Raw genomic sequence first — 13,361 nt, 5'->3', positions numbered from 1 at the left:
CACCTTAATTTGAGCCGGGGTGCCTAGGAACGCTTGCTCCAAAAATGAAGAAAACAGACATATGAGACATGGAATTGGAGGCAGAATACAATGGCAGTTTAATGAGAAGATGCAACTTCAAAGAAACCGCAGAATAGAGACATAAAGTACAAAATACAGAATCCAGATAATCATACAGCTGTCATGATATTCTCTGTATCTCAATTAATGTACTGACAGAGAGAGAGAGAAAACACATCTATAAATGCATCATGAGAAACAAGTTACACCAAGGAAAATGTTACCTAGGAACACTCACGTTTACTCTTAGAGCAAGCATTCCTGCAATTACAATACAAAATCTTTTAAATCAAAAGTAAAGAGAACAATGGTTAAACATAACATGACATTTCATATAGGTAAAATAGAATAAGATACTTCAAGCAAAGCAGAGCAAGACATTTTAAGCAAAGGAAGACAAGAGCTCCCAGCTCTTGGGGAAAACCTGCACTGCCTGTTAACCTACATACAGACGGCGAGGTAGTCCGTCGATATCTGTGGGTGCTCCCTTTTTATATCATTTTGTGGGCTCCTTTGCACGCTACATCTACCTACGTATGCTACCCAAAAGCTTCGTCTGCAGATTTTACCAGACATTTCGTCATTTACCCACTTAATGCTGACAATGGACTGGGTGAAAAGGTCAGTCTCTCAGGCCAATCGCTTATCGTAAGTTCCATAGAGCAAGCAGAAAATAATGGGTATTGTACGGGAATTCAATATATTCATGTATAAAATCTCCTCAGTTCTCCTAACTTGACGCTCTGCGGTTGCCACTTCCTTAAAAGCGGGAAACCTGCCCAGGAAGCAAGTACCAGTCCAGGATGCAGCCTACTGTATGTCGACAGCTTCAGGGGGATGTTGAACTTTGATACCGAGCACGGAGCACTCGGGTAGGGTGGGGGCTACTGGTTTGGAGCAGAAGGCCTCGCAGACCTGCCTTCAGACTGCTATACACTAAAATTGCAGAGCTATGGTCAATTTAACAAAGAGGCCTACATATTGAACAGAAGGGCCTACACAGGGGTTTTATACTGGCTGAGTGGTAAGGATGTCTCAGGATAATTATATAGCAACACAGGACCCGCTGGTCAATTTAATACGGCCTACAAATGCAGCTGGCAGGGCAAGGACAAGGGTCTCATACTTCAGGTGTGGACAGAACGGGCCAGGGGCCCCCTGTGATACAAAATCTACCCTCCTTCAAGCCTGTGGCAATGTAATAGACCATTGTGGGCAGAAGGAAGAGGCAATGGTAGTACAACCATACATGCCAACAGACCCGATTCAGCCAGGAAACGTCCAATGTTTTTAAGCTCAAATGGGCTTTATTTGATCTGTCTCCTGTCTACAATATCCTCTTTTTCAATGTAACTCAAAGGGGAAAATCAATACCCCAGTTTTTTTTCAAAATCTCCCTCTTACCAAGTTCAAAATGTTCGCAAGTATGGTACATTGGATCATGGAAAGAAATGTGATAGGGACATGGACTTGGATAACAGAGGACAGGAGGGACATGGAGAGGTGCACCAAACTGACCCTGCAGGGCAGGCATCAGGGTTTGCAGCAGCACAATACACCACACGGGAGTGCAGCACAACAATCCATAGAAAGCAAGAGGGAGGGGACAGGACCATGCACATGGACAACAGAGAACAGAGGGGCAAGAGGCAATGGTAGCTAGCTGACCATAATGGACAGACAGGAGAGAAAGCTGCAGCATAACAGACCATAAAGGGCAGCAGGGACGGATCAGGGGCATTACAATGGAACAGACAAGCCAGGAGGGAGGGAGTAGGGCTGGGGGCAAGGGGGCAGGGCAGGAGCAGCAAGATAGCCATGGAGGTCAGGCAGGATGGGCACTAGAAGCAAGACACACCATGAAGAGCAACAGTGAGACTGTGATGGCATACACACAGACCATGGAGGGAAGGTGGGAGGGGGTCAGGGGCAGCTAACTGACCACACAGGGAAGGTGGGAGGGGCCATGGCAGCACAGAAGACCATGCATGGCAAGTGGGAGGGTTAGTGGCAGCACAATGGCTATGATGGGCAAGAAGGAGGGTGGAGGGGCATGCACAAAGGACGATGGAGGATAGAAGGGAGGGAGAGGACCTGTGCACAGACAAGAAAGTTCAGGGGAAGGGACCTCACAACAGACCACACGGGGCAGGCAGGAGGAGCAGCTGCAGCACAACAGACCAGGGAGGGCAGAAGGGTGTGGCAGTACAATGGACCATGTAGGACAGGAGGAAGAGGATAGGGGCATGGCATGTGGACAGGCAGGGTGGAGGTGACAGGGACAGGTTACAGTCATCTGACAATGCTAGGCAGGTGGGAGGGGAGTGGCAGCTCAACAGAACACTCAGAGTAGATAGGAGTGGCAGGTCCATGGGACATGGTGGGCAAAAAGGATGGAGCAGGGGCATGCACAAAGACATCGGAGGGCAGGGGGAAGGAGAATAGGGGCAGCAAGCTAAGCACAGAGTTTAAGCAGGAGGTCAATGATGGGGCATAGAATTGGGCAATGGAGGGCAGGAGGAGTGGACTGGTACATCATACTGAGGGCAGTGGCAACACATCAGACCATGCATGGCAGGAGGGAGGAGGCTAGTCCATGGATTCACACAACAGAGGATAGGGAGGAAGGGGATGGGGCAGCAAGCTAACTGTTCAGAGAAGGCGGGTATTAGGAACTTTATTGTTTTTAAAACATTGTGTCTGTGCGAACTACTTAAAATATGAACAAGTATGCAGCATAATCTCACTTTTATTCAGGAAGAAGAGGACGTTTGTGACTGTGACTCCGGGCTCACTTGGCAGAAACACCCCCTGACCCTCCACCCCCTATCGCAAAATGTAATGCCCGTGAAAAGGGTAGGTGAACACAGTGTTATATAGAACATAGTCCTGAGAGCACGATTGAAAATGAAAACTAGATATAGTGTATGGTATAAACTATGCACCAAAAAGTGTGATATAAGATGAACCGGGCATGAAATATAATATGCAATACATTGTGCGCAATGACAGATTCATTGGAGAGCGCGAGATAGCACAGGCACTAGCGCGTGCTATGCGATATGCGCCTTGGAGTGTAATATGCACAGGGCAGTGTTGTGTAACCTAACTAGTCTCTAAAGTTGTAATATAAAATATGTGCTGGGGAGTGTAAGGTTGCATATGCACTGTGACAAAGATATGGATCCCAGATTGCAATATGTATGGCATAGCACTGTGCGTTATAACATAGGCATCGAGAAAGGCACGTTAGATGGGGCAATATAACCCGTGCGAAGACAAGTGTGGCATGACATATTCACGGGGTGGTGTTACAGTGCACATGGGCTAGAGAGTGTCATAGCATATGCACTAGCTAGTGGAATACAACACAGAGGTGTGTGGCACACGGCAGGCAATGGTGGGTGTAACACAGCATTGGGCTCTGTCAGGAGCGCGCTGTGACTCTCAAGTGATGTTCGTCCCCTTTCCAGAGAGTAAAATAAAAAGTATTACACATCCGGCAGTGGATGTGTGTTTTATTAACCGTGAGGGGGGTTTCTTGCATAGTTTTGGTCGAATTTTTGTCGAATCCCCTTTGAATGGCTTGGTGTGCATGTGTATTAAATGTGCCCGTCAATAGCTACCCAAGTTTGTATAAATAAACGACAAGGGTGTCTACCGGGATTAGGCACGGTAGGGCATCAGACATGTCAGAGCTTCACTAGTGGTGTAAATACATTCCACGTGGATTCATTGCATGCATAGTCGCCTTTTAATGAATATCACGCAAATCGTCATGGTGATAGGTACGTACGGTTTGTCCAGCATGTCCTAGGTGTGTCTATAAATATATATTTTTTAAAAATAATAAAAAACAGTGGCCGGCCCTGGGGATTGGGGTCAAAAAAATATAATTAGGAGACTGGCCCTGGGGGATGGGGTCATCAGGGCCAATAAATTAGAATAAGAAGGGGAACCAAACAGCCCCCCTTCTTAAAAAACTAAAATAAATAAAAGACTGGCATCGTGCCGGAGGCCATGCCCCCTCCGTGCAGCACTCTGCAAACGCGCCCCCAACAGGTATCTCCAGTATGCGCCAGGGAGCTGCGCTGCAGCCAGGTGTTCTGAGGCCAAGCCCCTTTTTACACCTCTCTGCAACGCAGCTCTGTGGCGCTTACTGGAGGTACCTAGTGGTCTAGTTTGACCCTAGGGACCCTTAGGATTCAAGGGGACTTAATCTCTCAACTTAGAACAGCCACAGGGCGCGTTTACACAGTGGTGAAGGGAGGGGACGGGGCCTGAGGTGACGTGTGCAAACACGCACTATGGCACGTTTTAAATTGGGGATATAATTTCCCTTCAATACTGAGGGCCCCTGGGGGCTAACTAGCCCACCAAGTGCTTCCAGTAAGCGCCACTGAGCTGCATTGCAGAGAGGTGGTCCAGGCCGTGCCACTTTTTACACCTCTCTGCAACGCAGCTCTGTGGCACTTACTGGAGGTACCTAGTGGGCTAGTTGGACCCCAGGGACCCTCAGGATTCAAATGAACTTAATCTCCCAACTAAAAATGGACACAGGGCGTGTTTACACAGTGGTGAAGGGAGGGGACGGGGCCTGAGTTAACGTGTGCAAAAACGCCCTGTGGCCTGTTTTAAGAGGTAGTTTTAATCCCCATGCCCTCTTATATACTAGGGGCTTACAGAGGAGGTCATGCTAATCACAGGGGGACCCCAACGCATGATGTTCCCTAGTGTATGTAGGTGTTTTCACTGTATTCTAAGTGTCTTTTAACATAGCACTGGCTCTAGGACTGGTTAGTCAGGCTCAGTTACCACCAGTATCCGTCTGAAAAAGTTGAGGGTACAGGATGATTTTGCAACAAGGCTTCTTTCTGCTCTTCTTTTTGTTCTTTCTGCACGTTATCCTTCTTCCTGCACTTATCTTCGTATTTGAGGACTTCTGTTGCTTCTTTCTGCACTTCTTTTGTTTCTTTCTGTGCATTTTTTCTTCTTTCTTCACATGTCCTATCTCTGTAGGCATAGTTAGAAATTAGCATTTAAAAAACCTTTGAAATTCACAGAAAAAACCATAGGTTTCAGGCACGTTATAGTTAGGAATTAGCATTTAAAAAACCTCAGAAATTCACTGAAAAAAACATAGGTTTCAGGGGTGTTATAGTTAGCTGGACTTTTCACTTGTACAAAACCATTGAAATTCCCCCGTTATAGTTAGTTCAGCTAACTATAACTCGGGCGCCCGCAATGCACTGCTGATGACGTCACATATTACATCACTCATGACATGGTCAGTGACATCACTCATGACATCACTGATGACATCTCAAATGACATCACTGATGACATCACTGATGACATCATCCTTGTGATAGAGTGGCAGACCTCCTCTCACCCTAATATAACCTTTGATACACACATTCAAAAATAGAGACTAAAATTTTCAAAACAATGGACATACCAATACCAGTTACAACAACCTCTTCAGTAATTCTAAGATCCACATACACATCCACTCATTCACCAACAGTCCTATACAGTCACTCATACATGTACTCACTCATCATATGTACTCATACACCTATACATCCTGTTACACAATGCCACTCATCCATAGAGTTACTCACACACATAGTCACTCATGCTAATAAAGAATCAAACATACATTTACTTGCATATACAGTTATACACACACCACCATACTTACTTCTACGGAAACTTACACATACTTAGTCTTTTAAACAATCACTTATAGAAACACATACTTATTCATACAGGAACTCTTTCAATCTCTCACTCTCACATATACTCACATATATACACCAATAGTCACATATACTAGTTTAAAACATATGTAGTTACTCATAAAGACACTATTGAGACAGTCATTCACTCACTAACACACCCATACACACACTCATCCACCCATACAGTCCTGCACACATGCTGTGTTCAACACATACAAACAGTGAGTCACTCATTCATGCACCTATGCACTACGTAATACCCCCCACCGAACCATGCAGACACTCAGACTGATACTCCAAAAACCAACTAATAACCTATATAGACACCCATGTAGCTACTCACCAACCCATGCAGCCACTTATACACAAAGTGAGAGACTGATACAGATATTTACATATTTAAACATTACTCACTAAGCCATGTATTCACTATGATACACTTAATCAGTCAGTTACACAATCAATTTTTCAAAAACAAATCATCCATTTAGACACTTATATACCCATTTATTCTTCCATCGACCTTGAGATATACATATATAAAACATATTTAATTTTCAGAAAAACACACATTCACTGGATGATGTCATCAGTGATGTCATCAGTGATGTCATTTGAGATGTCATCAGTGATGTCATGAGTGATGTCACTGACCATGTCATGAGTGATGTAATATGTGACGTCATCAGCAGTGCATTGCGGGCGCCCGAGTTATAGTTAGCTGAACTAACTATAACGGGGGAATTTCAATGGTTTTGTACAAGTGAAAAGTCCAGCTAACTATAACACCCCTGAAACCTATGGTTTTTTCAGTGAATATATATATATATTACCTACTGGCGGTCGCCAGTAGGTAGTTATAGTTAGGACCACGTTTCCATAGGAAATCCGCAACATTCTATTTTGAATAACTTTGGCGCCGGTCGACGAATCCTCGCGAATTTTTCAAAATAGGTGGGGCGCTACGCTCCGCTCCTTCCCTGAAAGTCTCGGGGGGATTCGTCAAGCGGGGGCTGAGATAAAAGGGGGGTCCCAAAACGCGTTTTTCCCATGCATTTTTCCATAGGACCTTTAGACAGGGCTACAGCCCGAACGGCTGAACAGAATTACTAGAAATTTGGCAGAGAGGTAGTCCTCAGGTCAAGGAAGTGCCTTTTGTAGGTTTGGTGTAAATCTGTTCAGTAGATTCTGAGAAAATAGCCTTTAAATCAATATATATATCTGAGCCAGCTTACGGTGCGCCTACGGTACGCTTACCGTACGCGTACGGTGGCGTGCGCGAGCGCGATTCTGATTGGCTCTTAGATCTTAGTAAACATTCGAATCGGCCGAAACCAGGAAGCGGCGGCCGCCATTTTCTCTCTTGCACTGAGAGTGATGTTTAAAATATAAAGCACAAAAACATGTAAAGGGGCTGTTTAGACAGCTCCCACACACATAGCAATGTTGAGGGAGTCCCCAAAGATCCCCCAAGGCCAAAAACGGAATTTTTATTTTTTCGCTAATTTCGCCGATTACGCTTACCGTACGCGTACGGTAAAAAATTATAAAAAAAAAAAAATTATCCACACTCTCCCCACCCCGTGTGCAATTGGTGCCCGAAGGGCACCATTTGTGCATGGCTTATTAAAGATGAGTTAAACTAAAATATTTTAAAAAAAAATAATAAAAAAAAAAATTATCCACACTCTCTCCACCCCGTGTGCAAATGGTGCCCGAAGGGCACCATTTGTGCATGGCTTATAACATATACGAAAAATTAAAATATTACCTTTCAAAACGAAGTGCATCATATGTCCTCCATGTGCGCACGGTGCGCGAAGCGCATCGTGCGTACATGGCCCATCTAGCGTAACGTGGGCACCGCGTGCCCACCGTGCGTGCACGGCACTAACTGCGTAAAGTGGGTGCGCGGTGCTCACTGTGCGCGCACGGAACGAACTGCGTTAAGTGGGCGCGTTAAGTGGGCGCGCACGCCACGAATGGCGTAAAGTAACTTAGCATTTAAAAAACCGTACAAATTCACTGAAAAAACCATAGGTTTCACACACGTTATAGTTAGGAATTAGCATTTAAAAAACCTTGCAAATTCACTGAAAAAACCATAGGTTTCACACATGTTATAGTTAGCGGAAATTTTACTGATAAAAAACCAATGAAATTCCCCCGTTATAGTTAGTGCAGGCAACTATAACTCACGCGACCGCAATCTTCTGCTGATGACATATGTGTCTTTATGAAAAAAAAATATTTGTAATATATGTATAGCTAAAAATGTATGGAAGAAGACATGGGCAAATAAGTGTCTAAATACAGTATTAGCATCAGCAGAGGATTGCGGTCGCGTGAGTTATAGTTGCCTGCACTAACTATAACGGGGGAATTTCATTGGTTTTTTATCAGTAAAATTTCCGCTAACTATAACATGTGTGAAACCTATGGTTTTTTCAGTGAATATATATATATATATACACATGTGTATTTATTTTGTGGGTATCATTTTATTTAATATAAAATTACATATAAACCTCAATGTTATAAAGAACAAAAAAACTGTTTTTTGATAACTGTTAAATCAACAAAAAGGGAAACACAATAATTTGTGAGTTACATTTAAGTGTAATACTTGTAGCACATTTATTATTTAAAATCTAAAAAAAATGTGTTGAATTGTAGCTAGATTAGTTAAATCCACCACAAATATATACATTTTCCTCATTTTTGTGGGATTGGAGATTAAAAGAGTAAATCTGTAACCCCAATATATTCTGTTTCCCCAGTGTTTGTGGATTTCAGTTGGAATAGTAAATTTGAAAAATGCCATTGTATGCACTTCCCACACTTTAGGCCTAATTCCGACCATTGCGGTCTGACCGCTATTCCGCAGCGCTGGCGGTTGGGAGATGAGCTCCAAGCCGACGGCATTCCAACAGCCGCATTCGGAGTTGACTGGAAGGACCTGGCTTGGTAGTTTGGGCTGGACTGTTCCCAAGAGAATCAGGGTCAAGACTGATTTTCACATGGCTGGGTCCAAGCCGAGGTGGCATGGTGAGCAAAGAATCATGGGTTAGAGTGCTACCCCAGCTATTGCCAGTGATTAGACTTAATGGCGCAGCCCCCCAACACCTTTTGTGTGTTTCACTTTTAGAAAGTTGGCATTTTCTTGTCCTAACTATTTGGTGCCTGCAGCCTGTATCCTGGGTCACATTACTATTTGTAATTGACATTGGGCTTTGTGTATTCCTCCCAGACAGTATCACAAAAGGGGGAATGGGTGTTGACAGGATGGGACATCCTGACCTAAAGCTGTCTCCTACCACACTTCCACCTCAAAGGAACTGCCTCAGCACACACAAAAATAACTTCACTCTATCATTTTGTGACCCCAGACATCGTGGGACCATGGCAGGGGAAGAAAGGAAATTCCAGAACCAGCTGTGGGGGAAGTCTAGGAGTTTCTCCCACTTAAAAACTGGCAGCAAGTATAAATATTGGACCCTCAGGCCAACTCTTCAGTTTACTTCTTGATCTGTGGATACTAAAGAAGAAGGACTGCCCTGCTGCTGTCTGAGAAGGAGGACTGGACCTGCTCCCTTCACCCCAGGCTACCTGAAGAGACTCCAAGTGTCAGCTGACTGGCCTCATGTTCAGAGCTACAGTGACATAATAATCTCCTGAGACCACCCTGCAACTGCCTTGAGGCAACTGGACCTACATAGGCATGCAATGAAACCTACCTTACCCCTGCTGGCCTCTGCAAGACTGAGTTCCTGATCCCCAAGAGGCACCTACCCAAGCCCTGGGCCCTTGGTTAGTATCAGAGTGCAGTCCTCTGACTACAAAGGAGAAATTCTAAAGTTTTGGGCTCTTCGCGACTGCAAATGGGTCTTTTTGTGTCAGAATCTGCCACCCAAGCCGACCACTAACGCAACGCTCCTGTGTTCCCAACTGTTCATGGTACAGCCACCGTCAGCGACGATCGGCAACTTCGCGCTCCAGTACCAACAGCCTACAGTGACCACCAGTGTAAAGCTCCAGCAACGACTATTAACAACACCCAACAGGATCTTCGTGCTGCAGCAACAACCACCTGTGACACTCTCCTTACTCCTCACGAACTCCCCCCCCCCGCGAACTGAACTCTTTGCACCAGACTTTGATATGGTAACTTTTTCAGTGGGTCTAACCTGGTCCCTGTATTCAGCCAATGCTCCATTGAGGTTGGCCTGAACATGGGACTTTCACCTGGCCACGCACGACCACAGAACGGCAAGTGGCATTTGTGCTTTTAGCAGCTATACTTACCTTAAATCTTTGAAATTGTATATCTCCGGTTCTACTGATTGGATTTTTGTCAATTTGATGTCAATATATTTATTCAATGTTGCTCTACTTTTCTAACTTGGTGCTGGATTTTCCTTCTTCTGTGGTTCCACTTAATTGCTGTTTGTGTGCATAATACTTTACAATTTGCCTCTAAGTTAAGCGTAACCGCTTAGTACTAAGTTACCAGAGGTTAAAGAACAGGTTAATTTAGTGACTTTTTGTGTTTCACCCTGACAATGTTTGTGGTTGTTGCTTGAGTAGGGTTTGAGTAGGGTTTTATCCCCCTCAACCAGTAACTATTTTGCACAACATTGCTTCTGAAGTAGGCTGCGTCTGTGCGGACCGGCATGCAGCAGTAAGCATGTTCTGTGCATCCTGACAGATTCTTCAATATATACACTTTTACCAATGTGGGATATGAATTACAACACTACATTTGCCCCCCACTTCTAATATCTGCAGTTTCTTTAATGTTTGTTGGTTAAGAATAGAATAGCAAATTCTATGAGATAACCTCTCTTAGTCACAAAATACTATTATGCTTTGTATAACTTCGTAATAATTTATTTACTTTAAATATACATGGATAGACATAGGTTAAAAATATTACAAGCATTTGGTATATATTAAAAATAGAAAAACATATAGGTATATACATTAAGGGCTTCATTACGATGTCGGTCGGAAAGGCCCCGAACAGCATTTGGATTTTCCTAAGCCATGTCGGAACCCATGTTTCCGACAAACTCGGAAACATTTCTGACTGACCGATTACGATGGAAGGTAACTGTTTGGTCTTACTGACTTGGTTCTTACTAGCATTTGGAGACTCCGAGTCGGAGCCGAATCGTATAGGTCTATGGACCGCGTTTTCGACCGGCCTATTACGATGTCGGATTCCGACAGCCATTCAAAATCAGTCTGTCTGAACAACCGGCCTGTAGCAGGCCCTCTTTACCAGGATGCTTCGGGTTGGGGCCCGTGGGGGACAACCATGCACAGTGTGGCAGGCACAATGGGGTGCCTGCAACAGGGTGCAAGGTTTTCCGAGGCCACCCCAGTTTTCAATGGGAGCCCGTGTTGTCGGTTGGAACACAGGCTCCCATTGAAGTCAATGGGAGCCTGACCAAACGGTGTTCGGAAACATCATAATTGGTCGGTTGGATTTCCTGAGTTGGTCGGAACGCTTCCGACAAGGAGTGGGTTGGAATGCTTTCCGACTGACATCGTAATGAGGCCCTAAATGTTAATCAAAGTTGTTTCTTCACAATGTGTACAAATGTATAGAAAGTTAGTTATAGAAAATATAAAGCAAGTATCTCACAATGGGAAACAGAATTATAAAAATAAGAATAAGTAAAAGAAAGAGCACTGTGTAACATTTTTGACAATAAACCTATGGGAGGCAAGTAACATTTTTTATTAAAAAATTTTCAAATAAACATTTATTGGACATATTTTGAGCACATTTAAACATAAATAGTCCTTGTCTAAATTGTTACACTTGTTTATCATTTTTAAGTACATAAAATGTTTTTTTATATGGACCCCAAAGTAACATGAGTCTATTTTTGATTTGTATTTTGTTGCCATTTTGTATTCATGTTAAGTCCATTGTACACTCTTTGTATCCACATTATTGGTTATCAGAGCTCAAGGATGTAAAATGCAGGTTCTAGATTCTTCAGACCAGGTAAGGAAACTAACATTTTATGTTCACATTAATATTGGGGTGGGTGGAAGTAGTTAGTTAGTAGATCCTAAGTTAGTTAGCCTTTTTAGTGTTTGCAATGTTATTAGTTGAGGTTAGATTTGCTGTGGAGTTGATTGATTTGTTAGTACATTATTTAGTATGTTATTTTTCAATTGCACCCTGGGACAAATAGTTTTGATATCTTTTTACAAACCTAAATCCCAAAATGTGAAGAAAAAAATATACTTGGAAAGTGTTAGGAATAAGCACTGTTGTGTTTGTTCTATCATCACCCCTGATTCCCATTGCAGGCACTACAGAAACACTCACACATAATGCCAAGTTACAGGAAAGAGGTGATATCTAGAAACTGCTACAGCTGGGAAAAGCACAATGGAGACTGTGGCTATTAAAGTGGATGGCAGTCCACACAGCAAGGTGTTTCAGGATACACCTACATTAGGGCTGAGCAATATTTTAAACATGCATGCATTTATGTTTATGTGATTCTTTATCACAGGACCTTCCCACACATAAAACCAGTATGTGGTGGGAATAATCTATGACCACTGCCGTAATCAAAAATAGGTTTTCTTTAGTATATCTGAAAAGATAAAATGAATTCATGAGCGACAGTCACTTTCACCACACACTTATTGTATATATTGCAATTGAAATATATGTCACATTACATGTATGCAGCACAATTTATTTGATATTTATATATATAGTGATATATAGTGCAACATTAATGGAGCAAATTTAGCAGGGCAGCATGTTTTGGAGCAACAAATGATGTGCCACAAATCCCAATGGCCTTGCTCTTCTCCTACGCGCTCTTGATTCCCTTCCTGAGTCTAGACTCTCACACTACACCCTCCAGCCCATATTCATTAGATGTACAACATATTGTATTCCTGAGTAAGTAAGTAACTAGGGTTAGGTTTGGCTGTTGACAGGGTGGGTGATAAATAATGCAGTAGGCTTAGTTGCATAGCTAATTGAAGGTAAAGGATGGAACAGTATTGGAAACCATGACACGTAAACACTTAGGCAGAAACTGTGGGAGAAATGTGGCACATGCTGAAATAGGATGGGCTGACTGGAACATATTTTAGGAGGTGGTAGGTATAAGTGAGCACTGGGCAGCACACCTTTTCTTCTACAGCTTAATTTTAATGGTAGAGAGCCTTAGACAAAAATATCGAAGGCTGTTTGATTTATAAAGGGATTGGTATCTGTGCTTGGAAGCAAGGAAGGAATACATCAGAAACTTACAACTCATCCCAGCAGCTGCTTCTGCCCCTTCCTCAACAAGTTGGAATATGCCCTCTTCAGCAGCATCATCACTCAAGAGTAATGGAGGACCTAGACAAAAACATAACAAACATATTTAGAATATCAGTAACAACCAGAGTATTTTGCACAAGTTGAAAAACAATACCTATCTAAACCAATGTGAAGTTATCATTATTCAAAGTATCACTTTGAAAGGTTTATTTGAGATTTTAAAAATCAAGTAGCCAAGAGTTCAACAT

This window comes from Triturus cristatus, chromosome 2_2 (genome assembly GCF_964204655.1).
Source record: "Triturus cristatus chromosome 2_2, aTriCri1.1, whole genome shotgun sequence".
Classification (NCBI taxonomy): Eukaryota; Metazoa; Chordata; class Amphibia; order Caudata; family Salamandridae; genus Triturus; species Triturus cristatus.
Note: the sequence above shows the minus strand (reverse complement) of the source record.